The sequence below is a fragment of the Canis lupus genome, chromosome 8 (genome assembly GCF_011100685.1).
Source record: "Canis lupus familiaris isolate Mischka breed German Shepherd chromosome 8, alternate assembly UU_Cfam_GSD_1.0, whole genome shotgun sequence".
Classification (NCBI taxonomy): Eukaryota; Metazoa; Chordata; class Mammalia; order Carnivora; family Canidae; genus Canis; species Canis lupus.
This window is the reverse complement of record NC_049229.1, coordinates 67,903,028-67,913,859: the sequence shown is the minus strand read 5'-3', so window position 1 is coordinate 67,913,859 and position 10,832 is coordinate 67,903,028. Positions and strand designations below refer to the sequence as shown.

General features: G+C 48.1%; 1 non-coding gene across 1 annotated transcript; it reads right to left on the bottom strand.

The window, feature by feature from the left end:
- Positions 1-937: 937 nt before the first annotated feature.
- Positions 938-1,043, bottom strand: LOC119873039. Its single transcript, XR_005363844.1, has one exon. It is a non-coding gene; the product is annotated as a U6 spliceosomal RNA (small nuclear RNA).
- Between the last annotated feature and the right edge of the window lie 9,789 nt (positions 1,044-10,832).

The window sequence follows — 10,832 nt, the reverse complement described above, 5'->3', positions numbered from 1 at the left end:
TGGTGGAAGGGAAGGAGGGCGGGAGGTGGGGGTGACTGGGTGACGGGCATTGAGGGGGGCACTTGACGGGATGAACACTGGGTGTTATTCTGTATGTTGGCAAATTGAACACCAATAAAAAATAAATTTATTATTAAAAAAAAGAAAAAATCTGTAGGTGATGTGTCTGTCCTTCTCCATGTGTATCTGAATATGTCCTTTACAGCTCTCACGTGAATGGTGGGCTTATTTTCTGTAAGTCTAAAAGATTGTATCATTGTCCTCTGGACTTGAAAAAGAATGGTGGGAGGTCTGCTATCACTCAGTCCTTCGTCTTTTCTCTCTACTAGTTTTCAAGCTTTCATCCTTTGTCTTTGATGTTTGATAGGCCCACTACACTTTATTTCTATTGTTTTGAGTCAATATGAGGACTTCTGTTTTTTTTTTTAATTCTGCAAAACTGTCAGCTGTCAGCTCTCTAAATGTTGTCTCTCTTCTACATTCTTTTTTTAAAAAGATTTTATTTTATTTATTTTTGAGAGAGAGAGAGAGAGAGAGCAAGAGTGAGCAAATAGGAAGAGGAGCAGAGAGGATGGGAGAGAGAGGGAAAAGAGTCTCAAGCAGACTCTGCACCCAGTGCAGAGCCTGATCTCAAGACCCTGAGACCATGACCTGAGCCAAGACCATGATCTGAGCCAAAACCAAGAGTCAAATGTTTAACCAACTGAGCCACCCAGGAGCCCCTCCTACATTTTTTATTGTTTTTCTTTCTATCACTTGTATTAGATATTGTAGGTAAAGCTGTATGGAATTCCTGATAGTCAATCACTTGAAACCTATGAAGAAAGTACAACTTAACATATTGGAGCTCCTCTTTCTTTCTTTCTTTCTTTCTTTCTTTCTTTCTTTCTTTCTTTCTTTTTTTTTCTTTCTTTCTTTTTCTCTCTCTTTCTTTTTATAAAATATGAAACACCTCATGAATTTGCATGTCATCTTTGTGTAGGGCCATGTTAATCTTCTCTGTATCATTCCAATTTTAGACTATGTGCTGCCGAAGTGAGCATAGGAGCATCTCTTTTTATTATGATCTCAAATTATTGTGTCATATTATCCACGTAAGTTATTTCTTTCTTTCTGCATTCTGTGTGATTTCCAAATGTCTATTTTAGAGTTCAACATTTTTGCTTCAATGTGTCTATTCTTCTACTTAACTATTTAACTTTTCTACCTTAATGATTACATTTTTCATTTTTAGAATCTCCGTTTAGTTCTTTTCAGATGTGCCTTTGCTTTTACATTCCATCTTGGTTTTGTATGTATTTTTTCCTACTTCTCTTCAAAGATTTTACATATGCTTAATGTTTCTTTTAATTTTTACTTTTATTTCTAGTTCTTAAGGTGAATTTCTCTCATTTGTTCTGTCTTTTGATTATTACTAGACCTCAGGATGGTTTTTTTTTTGTTTTGTTTTTTTTTTGTTTTGCTCCTGTGGATTGTAATTTTTTGTTGTGAGTTCATCTTTAATGGGGGCAGATTTCATAGAAGCCTTGTTCTCTTGAATTTTTGGAGGGATCCCTTAGGAGGAATCACATAAGAAGCTACTCAGAATCCTGTGAGTTTTGTCAGTTCTGGACAAATTTTATAACGTTTCAGCTTGGAGTTTCATGGGCAGGACATGCTTCATGGTTCCTGGCTTTCTGAAAGGACTCAGAGGCACGTAAGCCTGAAGTCTTATTCTTCCCTTGGACTCCAGCTCTTATATAACCAGTTCCAATATCTTGTAAGACTTTTTTCTTCAGCTTTCAGGAACTGCTCTGGTTTGGGTTTTATCTTCGTTTTGACCTCCTGGAGATTTTCCTTTCTCTACTTTTGAAATTGATTTTGTATTTAAATAGTTTACTGTTACATTGTATCCAACATTTTTATTTGTTTGAACTGGGGGTGGGTGGGGTGGATAGGTGTCTTTCCCTGTCTGTTCAGCCTACCATACTGACTGGATGTCTGAGGCTCATGAACTGTTATTCTCATGGATATTTTTATTATCGTGAAAGAAATGTCTAAGTTTTCATAGATAAGGTATGAGGTGCCTAATTTCCATTCCTAAAGGAGGAATTTTAAAAATAATTTGCCTCTATTGAACTTATTCTCAGTCTCTGCTTCCCAACACCCTCACAGAAATGATGTTTAGCAATCAGTCACCCATGCAATCTTCATCTGTCCAAATCCAACAGGCAGTTCTCTGTTCTCCTCGTGCTCACTTGGCCACCTGGCCTTTCCCCTCTTCCCCAAATTCTTTCCCTTCAATGCTTCCAGGACACTGCACTCTCCTGGTTTCTTCCCATATCACTGGCCAACCATTCCCACACTCCTTGATCTAGCTTCGAAAGGTTAAGCTTCTTTTCTCCAGATACCATCAAATTTCATGGCTCCACTGGGTGTTATTCTATATGTTGGCAAATTGAACACCAATAAAAAATAGATTTATAAAAAAAAATTTCATGGCTCTACCTCCAAGCTATATCCTCAAATTAATATGCTTCTCTTATCTCCATTGTGGCTATGATAGTCCATTATCTTTGGCTAGACTGAGAAAAGTGTCTTAACTGGTCTTGTTTTCTTGCATATCTTACTGTGATTCTGTCCCCATTGAGCAGTCAGGATGCAAATCAGTCCTGCAGTTTCACTACTTAAAACCCACAGGTGGCTTCCCATTGAGCTTAGAATAAAGCCCAATATAACCTCTTGTCATGACCTTCAAGGCATCCCCTAATCTGGCTGTTGTGTTCCCTTGTAGCCTCTCCTCTTCTACTCCCTGCTAGCTCACATGTTCTATCCTGACCATCTCATTCTGCCCCAGGGCCTTTGCACTTGCTGATCCTTTCATCTGGAACACTTTGCCTCAGCCATCTTTCCATGGATATCTCTTTCATACCACTCAGCCTCAGTTCAAATGCCAACTCCTCAGAGAGGCCTTCACCAGTTACCCTTGCTGAAGTTGCCCAGCCCCTCCCCTTGTCACTCTCTACTGCACTAACCTCTGGTCTTTAAGCTTTCAATATCCAGTATGATCTCATTTATGTCTTTATTCATTTATGGTCTCATCCCAACAAAAATGTGAGCTATACCAGGGCAGGGTCTGAGTCTGCCTTGTTTACTGTTGATTTTCCAATATTGAGAACAATGCCTGGCACTTAGTAGGTATTCAGCAATTATTTTTTTAAGGAATGGGTGAATGTACTTTGTGCTTTACGTAAATCATGTCTCTCAAGTTTTTCAACAACCCTAAGGTAAGACTTACTGTGCCCATTGTAGAGATGAGGAGAGAGGATCCTCTGAGATTCCTAAGATTCTTAGAGTTCTAAAGCCAGGAATGAACAGAGCTAGGCATTAAGTTTTCCTGGCTGGATCCAAAGTCCATGCTCATTCCCTTGTATCAAATTGCCTCTTGTGGGCAGATTTGGGATTTGGGTGCAGAGGTCAAAACACAAACAGTTGTTGAGTCAGGATGTCCCTTTTGTCTGAGAACAAAACCTTTTATTTAAGCCAGTGAAGAACATCCAAGTCCCCGAAGTCCCAGCACCGGATGGCATGCTTCCTTGAAAATGCCCACACAATGGTCGGCATTATGCAGAGGCATTTTTTTAATCAACTCTGTTTTGGAGTCTTTCGAACCATAAAAAGACCAGTGTGAAACCACAAAACTTCTATGTTTCTTGCACTCTTAAAACTAAAGAAGAAGGAAAAAAAAAGGGGAGGCGGGATTATTTGAACCATATTTTGCAAACGCTAGCTTCTCTCCCAGTCTGAGGCGGCTAGTGCCAAGTTGCAACTCGCCGCACATTTTTATGGGTCGAGTTATTAACCTTTGCAAGCAGCTGCCTACAGTGGAATTATTGACAGGGCCTAGGTCTCTGGGCAAAAGTAGGCATTGCTGCAATACCCACCAAATGCAGAGCTGCAGAGCTCTCCACTCTGGCTCTAGAGATTGAAAATATCCTTTGGCCTCACATGCTTCCTGGCACTGCAGAGAATTCCCTTGTTCTTTCATTCACTCAAGAGTTGGAAGTTCTAGGAGTTGACACTAGCAACGTGTTGGGCCACAAGGTAGGCCCAGATAAAAGGAGCGTGCGTCTTGGGGCCTATGTTACCCAGAAATAGTATGGAGTCAGACAAAGGGCTGTTCAGTTTGATGGAATAGAATTTGAACCCTGGCTTCCTGGACAGACACTCTCTCTGGTGACTGTGGGCCAGTGACTTGACCTGGCCCATTCCCAGTTTCATCTGTATAATGGGGCTCCTTTCCTTGTAGGCTGGGCATGAGGATTCAATGAGGCATTGCATGGGAGAGAACAAAGAGTTTGTGAGACCACTGTGTGAACCCAGCTGCCTAATCTTAGATAGATTAGACTAAATATCTCTTAGACTTGGTTTCCCCATTTCACTGGGTTATGCAGAGGGTTAAATGAGAGAATGAGTATGAAGCTCTTGGCACAGAGCCTGGTTCATCATTCTCAATAAATGTATCCCATTTTTGTCTTCTTTCTAATAACCTATTCCTAGGGTAGTAGATGATACCGAGCAGGTCCAAAACGAGAATCATCGATATTATGAATGTGTTCTTAGGCTGTTTGGCTAACTTAAGGAATTCTGGGTTGGTAATCATAATGAAGTTGTGTGTGTGTGTGTGTGTGTGTGTTTCACTTAAACCTAGAAAAATTGGAAAAAAGAAGAAAATCCTTTGTTCAGTGGAGAACGTGTTTCAAAGAAAAAGTCATCAGCCAAGAATATTCAGAACCTTTTGTTATGTTTCGAAGAGATGATTATTTTGTAGGCTCTGAGGCACTTAAACTCTGTCCAGAAATTCCTTTGGTAAATAATAATAATAGAAAATATCCTTTGGAAATAATAGAGGGGATTTAGCAAATGCCTTTCTTTCACGGATCTCAAAGGCTTTCACGTAATTTTAGGGCTTTAGCGATTTTCTTAAAAGGGTTCGACTTTCTTTCCTTTATCAGCCAGAGTTATGTTTACAGGAACTGTAGAACTTTAGAGCTGGAACAGGTCCTAAGAGTGATTCTGTCCAGCCTGTCTACTATACCAGTAGGAGAAACTGAGGCCCAGAGAGGTAACGATCAGCTGCTAGCACTGGAGTGTAGGACCCCTGGAACCAGCTCAGTGCTCTTTCTAAGAGCAGGCTTCCTCATGCCTATGGCTTCCACATTCTCAGAAAGGCATTTGAAGGCTGATGCCATATTGATGTTTGGCACGTGTTTGCTCTTTTCACCTTTGGGCATTTGCCTGTGCATGTTTGACCAGGAAGGGCAGGTGAGCAACAAGGGCACGGACTTCTCCATGGGGCTCTTGTCCTGGAGTGCAAGTGCCCAGGCAGGCAGGGGACCATCCCTGGCTTTGGAGTCAGGTTGGAAGCTCAAACGCTAGCTGTGATCTTGGGTGGTTCACCTAAGTGCTCTTTGCCTTGCCTTTAGTAGTTAATAGTTACTTGGGTAGGTTTTTGGGTTAGAGTCAGGAGCCCGTGTGCCACGTTCATCCATCCCTAGAGGGTGGACTGTCATTATCCACACCCATGTCAGATTTGTCTCCCCAATTTAAGGTACATCATTTTATATCTTCCTGTTTTTGACTCATTTCCTCATGGAGTCTTCATTCCGTCATTCAACAGACATCCTAAACCCAGTGGCCTGCTCGTTTTTTGTCCTGTGTCATGCGTGGTGGTCAAAATGAAACATGGATCCTGCCATTATGGACTGTTCTCAGGAAAACCAGAGCAGCCGATCAGTAGCACCGGTGCAGAGCTGTGTAACCGTCAGGGCGAGGCAGGTATATGCTGCAGTAACAAACACCCCCCACACGCCATGGCTAAGATACAACAAAGCTGGACCTTGGGTCTTGCTACACGTCTAACACTAGTCAGCAGGAAGGCTCCATGTGTCACAGCTCCTCAGAAGTGTGGACTGATGCAGAATCGCCTCCACACGGGCCTTTGTGATCACGGAAGCAGCACGAAAGGGGAGACTGGCGAGTCACACCAGACACTTAGAGCTTCCACTAGAAATGACACACATTGTTTCTACTCATATTTCGTTGGCCAAAGCCAGTCATATGGGCACACCTGACTTCAAAGGGGGTGAGGCGCTGCCTTCTATCACGTGTCTGGAAAGGGAACTGGCAAATCTGTGCGCCTTGCTTTGCGCATCCGTAAAAGCAGGAAGCAGGGCCAGCGGGCACCATGCATCCCGAGGCAGTGCTCGGTCCTGTCTCCTGTGTAACGGGAGCAGGAATCACTCATGTTCACCTTCAGAGAGTTGGCGGGGAAGTGGGTGTAGCCAGTGCTTAGAACTAATTTAGATTTCTGATTTCCAGAGAGATGCCTTTATTTTGGGCCTCCTTTCCCTTCTGCTCTTAAATTCTGGCAGAAGTATTTTCAAGGTTATGGTTATTACATCAATTATTTTTCTAATTTCTTTTTTGAGTGAAATCCATTTTTGCAGAGCGAAGAAGGAGTGGTGTGAAAGGGGTTTAGTAAGGGGAGGGAAGCCATAATTTTGGCAGGAGAATCGTGACACTTTCAAAGTGAGTAATTATGGATGGGGTGAGCTTGAAACCAACTTTCACAGCAAATTCCCCTGCTGTTTCCAATTGGTTTTGTTGGTTAGCTTTAAATCTTGCCCTGGCTTTTTCCACTGCTGCTGGAAATCCTCGCCCCACGGCTGTCGGCCCCTAGGGTTGGCAGCCGCATTTCCAGCACTGGTGAAGGCATGGGAGTCGTCTTGAAATATGAACTTGGAGATTGGTTTCTGTGCAAATCTCAGGCCACCATCTGCGGGTGTGCCAGGGACCCCCTTGAAGGCCTTATGACAGAGCTGAATTCCAAATGATAGAAACATATCTTAGTTTAGGGGGACCCCTTGCTCTGGGGGTTGAGTCTGCCTTCTAAGGGGAACACTAGAGCCACTGGTGATCATCGCCTGTCCACCTTGTTACCCCCATGTGGTCCCTGGAGTGTCCCTTGCCTTCCCATGATGGTCCTCTCCTAGCTGCTTGTGGATCAGCAGGGAGGCCCAGGGGCATCTTCCCAGGCCCCTGAGAGCTATTTGTGGTCACATCCCTGCTCGTGGGGCCCTGTTGGTAGGGGCTTGCCATCTCCCATGCTCTCTTGGAAACAAGGCAGAGGTCCACTCTGCCCTCAGACTGACCAGACTCCACCTCCACGTTGCAGCCCAGACTCGGCTATCTTCTCCATCAAAAATGCCAGTACCCAACTCTCTGACTTCATGTTTGACTCAAGGAGTTGTCTCCTGCTATTGATTGGCCTTTAATCTCCAATGATGAGCACCTGGGGCACAGATAAAGGCCAAGCAGCCCCAGTTGGGATTAGCATCACCCCTCCGGCTTGGGGGCTGGAGCTGGGGACTCTTGGATGGCCATCCTCCCACACGCTGGAGGCCTGGCGCTGATGGGGCCTCCTTCCTCAGCCTGGGGCCCACAGGCTGCCTCCATTGGATGCTCCTGATCTTCAAGGCTGAAGTCAGACTCCACGCCCCTCTGCAACTTTCCTTGGCATCCCTGCCTCACCATGCTTCGGTGTTCCCATTTCAGAGCTTTTCACTGTGTTTGAGTCTGCCTGTTGGGCCAGGACAGGGCCATCTTCCTCCATCCTTCAGGGTTGGGCGGGAGGAGCAGAACCACTTGAGAGCATGTGGTCTGCTGTAGGGACCTGGTCTCCCACAACTGTGGGAGCTGTGCAAGCAGTCCCCGTGCATCTGTTGGCTTTACTTCCGACGCTGGAGTTTCCAGTGTGCAGAGCAGAGGGTTGGGAAGGGATGAGGGATGTGAAGTGGGAAGTGGGGACGTCAAGAGTCAGTTGGAATCACACATAGTGCTGCAACCTGTGGGAACGGACGGGAGCCTGAGCCAGTTTTTCTGCCTCCAACACTGATCATGTTCTCCAGGCTGTCCTGCCTGAAGGAGCTGCAGGCCCTCACAGAGAAGCGAAACACACGGCAGCCCGGGGCTGGAGAGCTGCAGGAGCATGTGGGGGATGATGGGGCAATTGCAGCCTCACCTCACGCTGAGGTATGTGAGCTACAGAAGTGCTCACCTAGGAGGCTGAGCTTGAAGACAAGAGTGGCTGCCACTTTACCGCCCCCCGCCCCAAGCGTCCTGTGAGGATGTGTCTGTGGCCCCTTCTAACTGGAAGGCTTCAGGGAGTGGAATCTGGGAAGCATAGCCCTGCCTCACCAATCTGATCATCACAGAGTCACCCCACTCGTCCAGTAAACTTGAACACTCAGAGAGAGGGATTGTAGTTGAGCAAATTTCATCCATTGGGCAACTTTTTGCTGGGCACCTACGATGTGCCAGGGCCAGTGCCAGGTGTTGGCAACACAGAGATGGTTGGAAGCCGGTCTCTGTCCTATGCACCTGCACGGTGAGAGGGACAGGCTCAGGACCAGGGAGAGGTTGCCGTAGAGATTATGTGGGGCTGTGGGCCCGCAGAGGGGGCACAGAGCCAGCCTGGGGAGCAGTGGGAGCCCAGCAGAGGCTTCCTGGAGGAGGCACTGCCTGAAGGATAGAGGAGTCAGCCAGGTGGAGGAGGAGGGGGGTTCCAGAGATAACATGTGCCAAAGCCCTGAGGTATGAGGACAAGCACACATTGCTGGAGCATGAGCCACCTTGTCCTGCCAGAGCATGGAGGGGTGAAGCTCTGGACGAGTGAGGTGCGAGCTGGGAAGGCCAGGATGGGCTGAGGTTGGTGGAGTCCTAGGTTCTCGGCTAAGGAACTGGGCTGAAGAGGTACGGGGTGCCACGTGGGCTTTGGGAGGTGTTCTGACGTGGGTGGGAGGGGAGGGAGTGCGGGCCGGCCCGCCAGTCCTGGGTCCTGATGAGCCATGACAGAGACCTCAAAGGGCCCAGTGAGGTAGGTGTAATGGGACTGAATCGTGTCACCTTCCTTCACAGTGTTGGTGGAAATGAAACACACACACACACACACACACACGTGCGTGACCACCACCCCAGTCTTGTTTAGACAGAGGTCAGTTTACACAAAGAGTAGACTTTATTTTTCTCACTCTGAGCTCCCAAGCCAGGGGGCCTCCTGACACCGAGCTGGTTGGGGCTGGTTTCCATGCCCCCAGACACCCTGTGGGCGCCCCCTCTGCGTGGCTCAGGAAGGCTGACGAGGCCTTGCAGGGTAAGGAGAATCCCGCAGGCCACGTTGCCTGTGTCCCTGGCGTCCTGGCTTGGGGGCTCCAGCCACGGGGGGCGGTGGGCAGAGGCAAGGCCCCGCCAGCGCTGGCCTTTTACATAATGCGTTGCAGCCATAATAGAATTCTCCTTAAATTTCAAACAGAAATGTTCATCTGCAGTGTTTTGGGAAGGGTATTATTACGGAGCTTCTAATTCCCGCTGCCGCTAAGTACGCATTAATAACCAGGGGAAGTGTGGAGAAGGTGCTCCAGCCAACGGCGCTTGACATTTAGTGGATGAATTAAAGTTTACAGAGAAACGGGTCTTTAACTAGTAATATCAGTGGGCTTTGTTCTTGGCTTTTCTTTCCCAGTGACTTCGTTTTGGCCATGTTTCTCTCTCCCTCCCTCCCCTGCTTCCCCCTTGGTGGCTGAGCCTGTGAGTGATGTGCCGTGTCCCCCTGGCCCTGGCCCTGGCCCCCTGGCCCTGTCTGCACAGCCCAGGTCATGCTCCTTCTTGCTGGAGGCCGGGTGGGGGAGGAGCTCCAGGATCAGCTCCAGGATGAGCTCCTGGGAATCCCGGGGGAACTGGAGGTGAGTGACGGGTAGTGCCAAGCCCCTGCGTCCTGCCTACAGCTCTGCTCCTCCCTCCTCACCTCCTGAGCACACACTGTCCCCTGTCCCAGGGACCTGTCCTCTTTGTTACCCGACAAGCAGAATCAGGAGCTGATGGTGTGAAATAGAGCCAGTGATGCAAAAAGTGGCCTCCAAAGGCTCGGGCCCTCAGCAGGGGATCTGTTGTAAATGCAGGTTCCTTCCTCCTGTCTGTCGTCTCTTGGGTCAGGGCTTGGGAGCTGGCCCCGGGGACGGGATGAGCCCTGGACAGCAGGTGTGGGGTGTGCATCTGGGCTCCACTCACGTACTACCCATCTGTGAAATGAACTGGGTTCACATTCTACAAGTCCCCTCGAGGGTCTCCATTTGAGGGTCCTGTCTGGGCAGCGAAGGAGGGAGGAAGAGGGGGAGGGAGAGACAGTGGCCATCAGGTCAACAGCGGGCATACTGGATGCTGAGGGCACTATTTTGCATCCACCCCTCTCCTGGTCTTGGCCCAGCCCCCTCCCGCTCCTCACCCCACACCTTTCAAGGGTGAATGGGGCTCGTGGTGCCAGCCCTACAGTGTCAATCATCCCGGGCCATCAGGGAGGGCACAGCCCCTCCAGATCATCACATCGGAACTGTAGATGAGTCAAGGAGGGTGGGAGGTGGTGGAAAGCCCGGCAAACACTGTGAGTCCAGCTGTGAAGGCCAGCAGCTTCAAAGGGGGTGGAAGTGGCCGGAGGGATCAGGGAGGGCAGGGTGGACAGGCGTAGGTGCTTTGCACTCATGTTGGCCTAGGCTTGGGCTTGGAGGACGAGCAGAGGTGACTGTCACCTCTGGACTGGTCTGCTCATAGCAGCTGTGTCCTCTCTTCATGCTCTGGCCCCTCGTTCATTGGGGCGACACAGACCCCAGCAGATACTCTAAGGCCCAAGGGGGTGGTCCACTTGTTGGAAGGAACCTGGGTCCCCAGAAAGCTGCCTGGAGGCAGGCCAGCCCTCCAGTAACCTCCCTTCCTCTGCGGTGAACTGGGAGGTGAGTCAG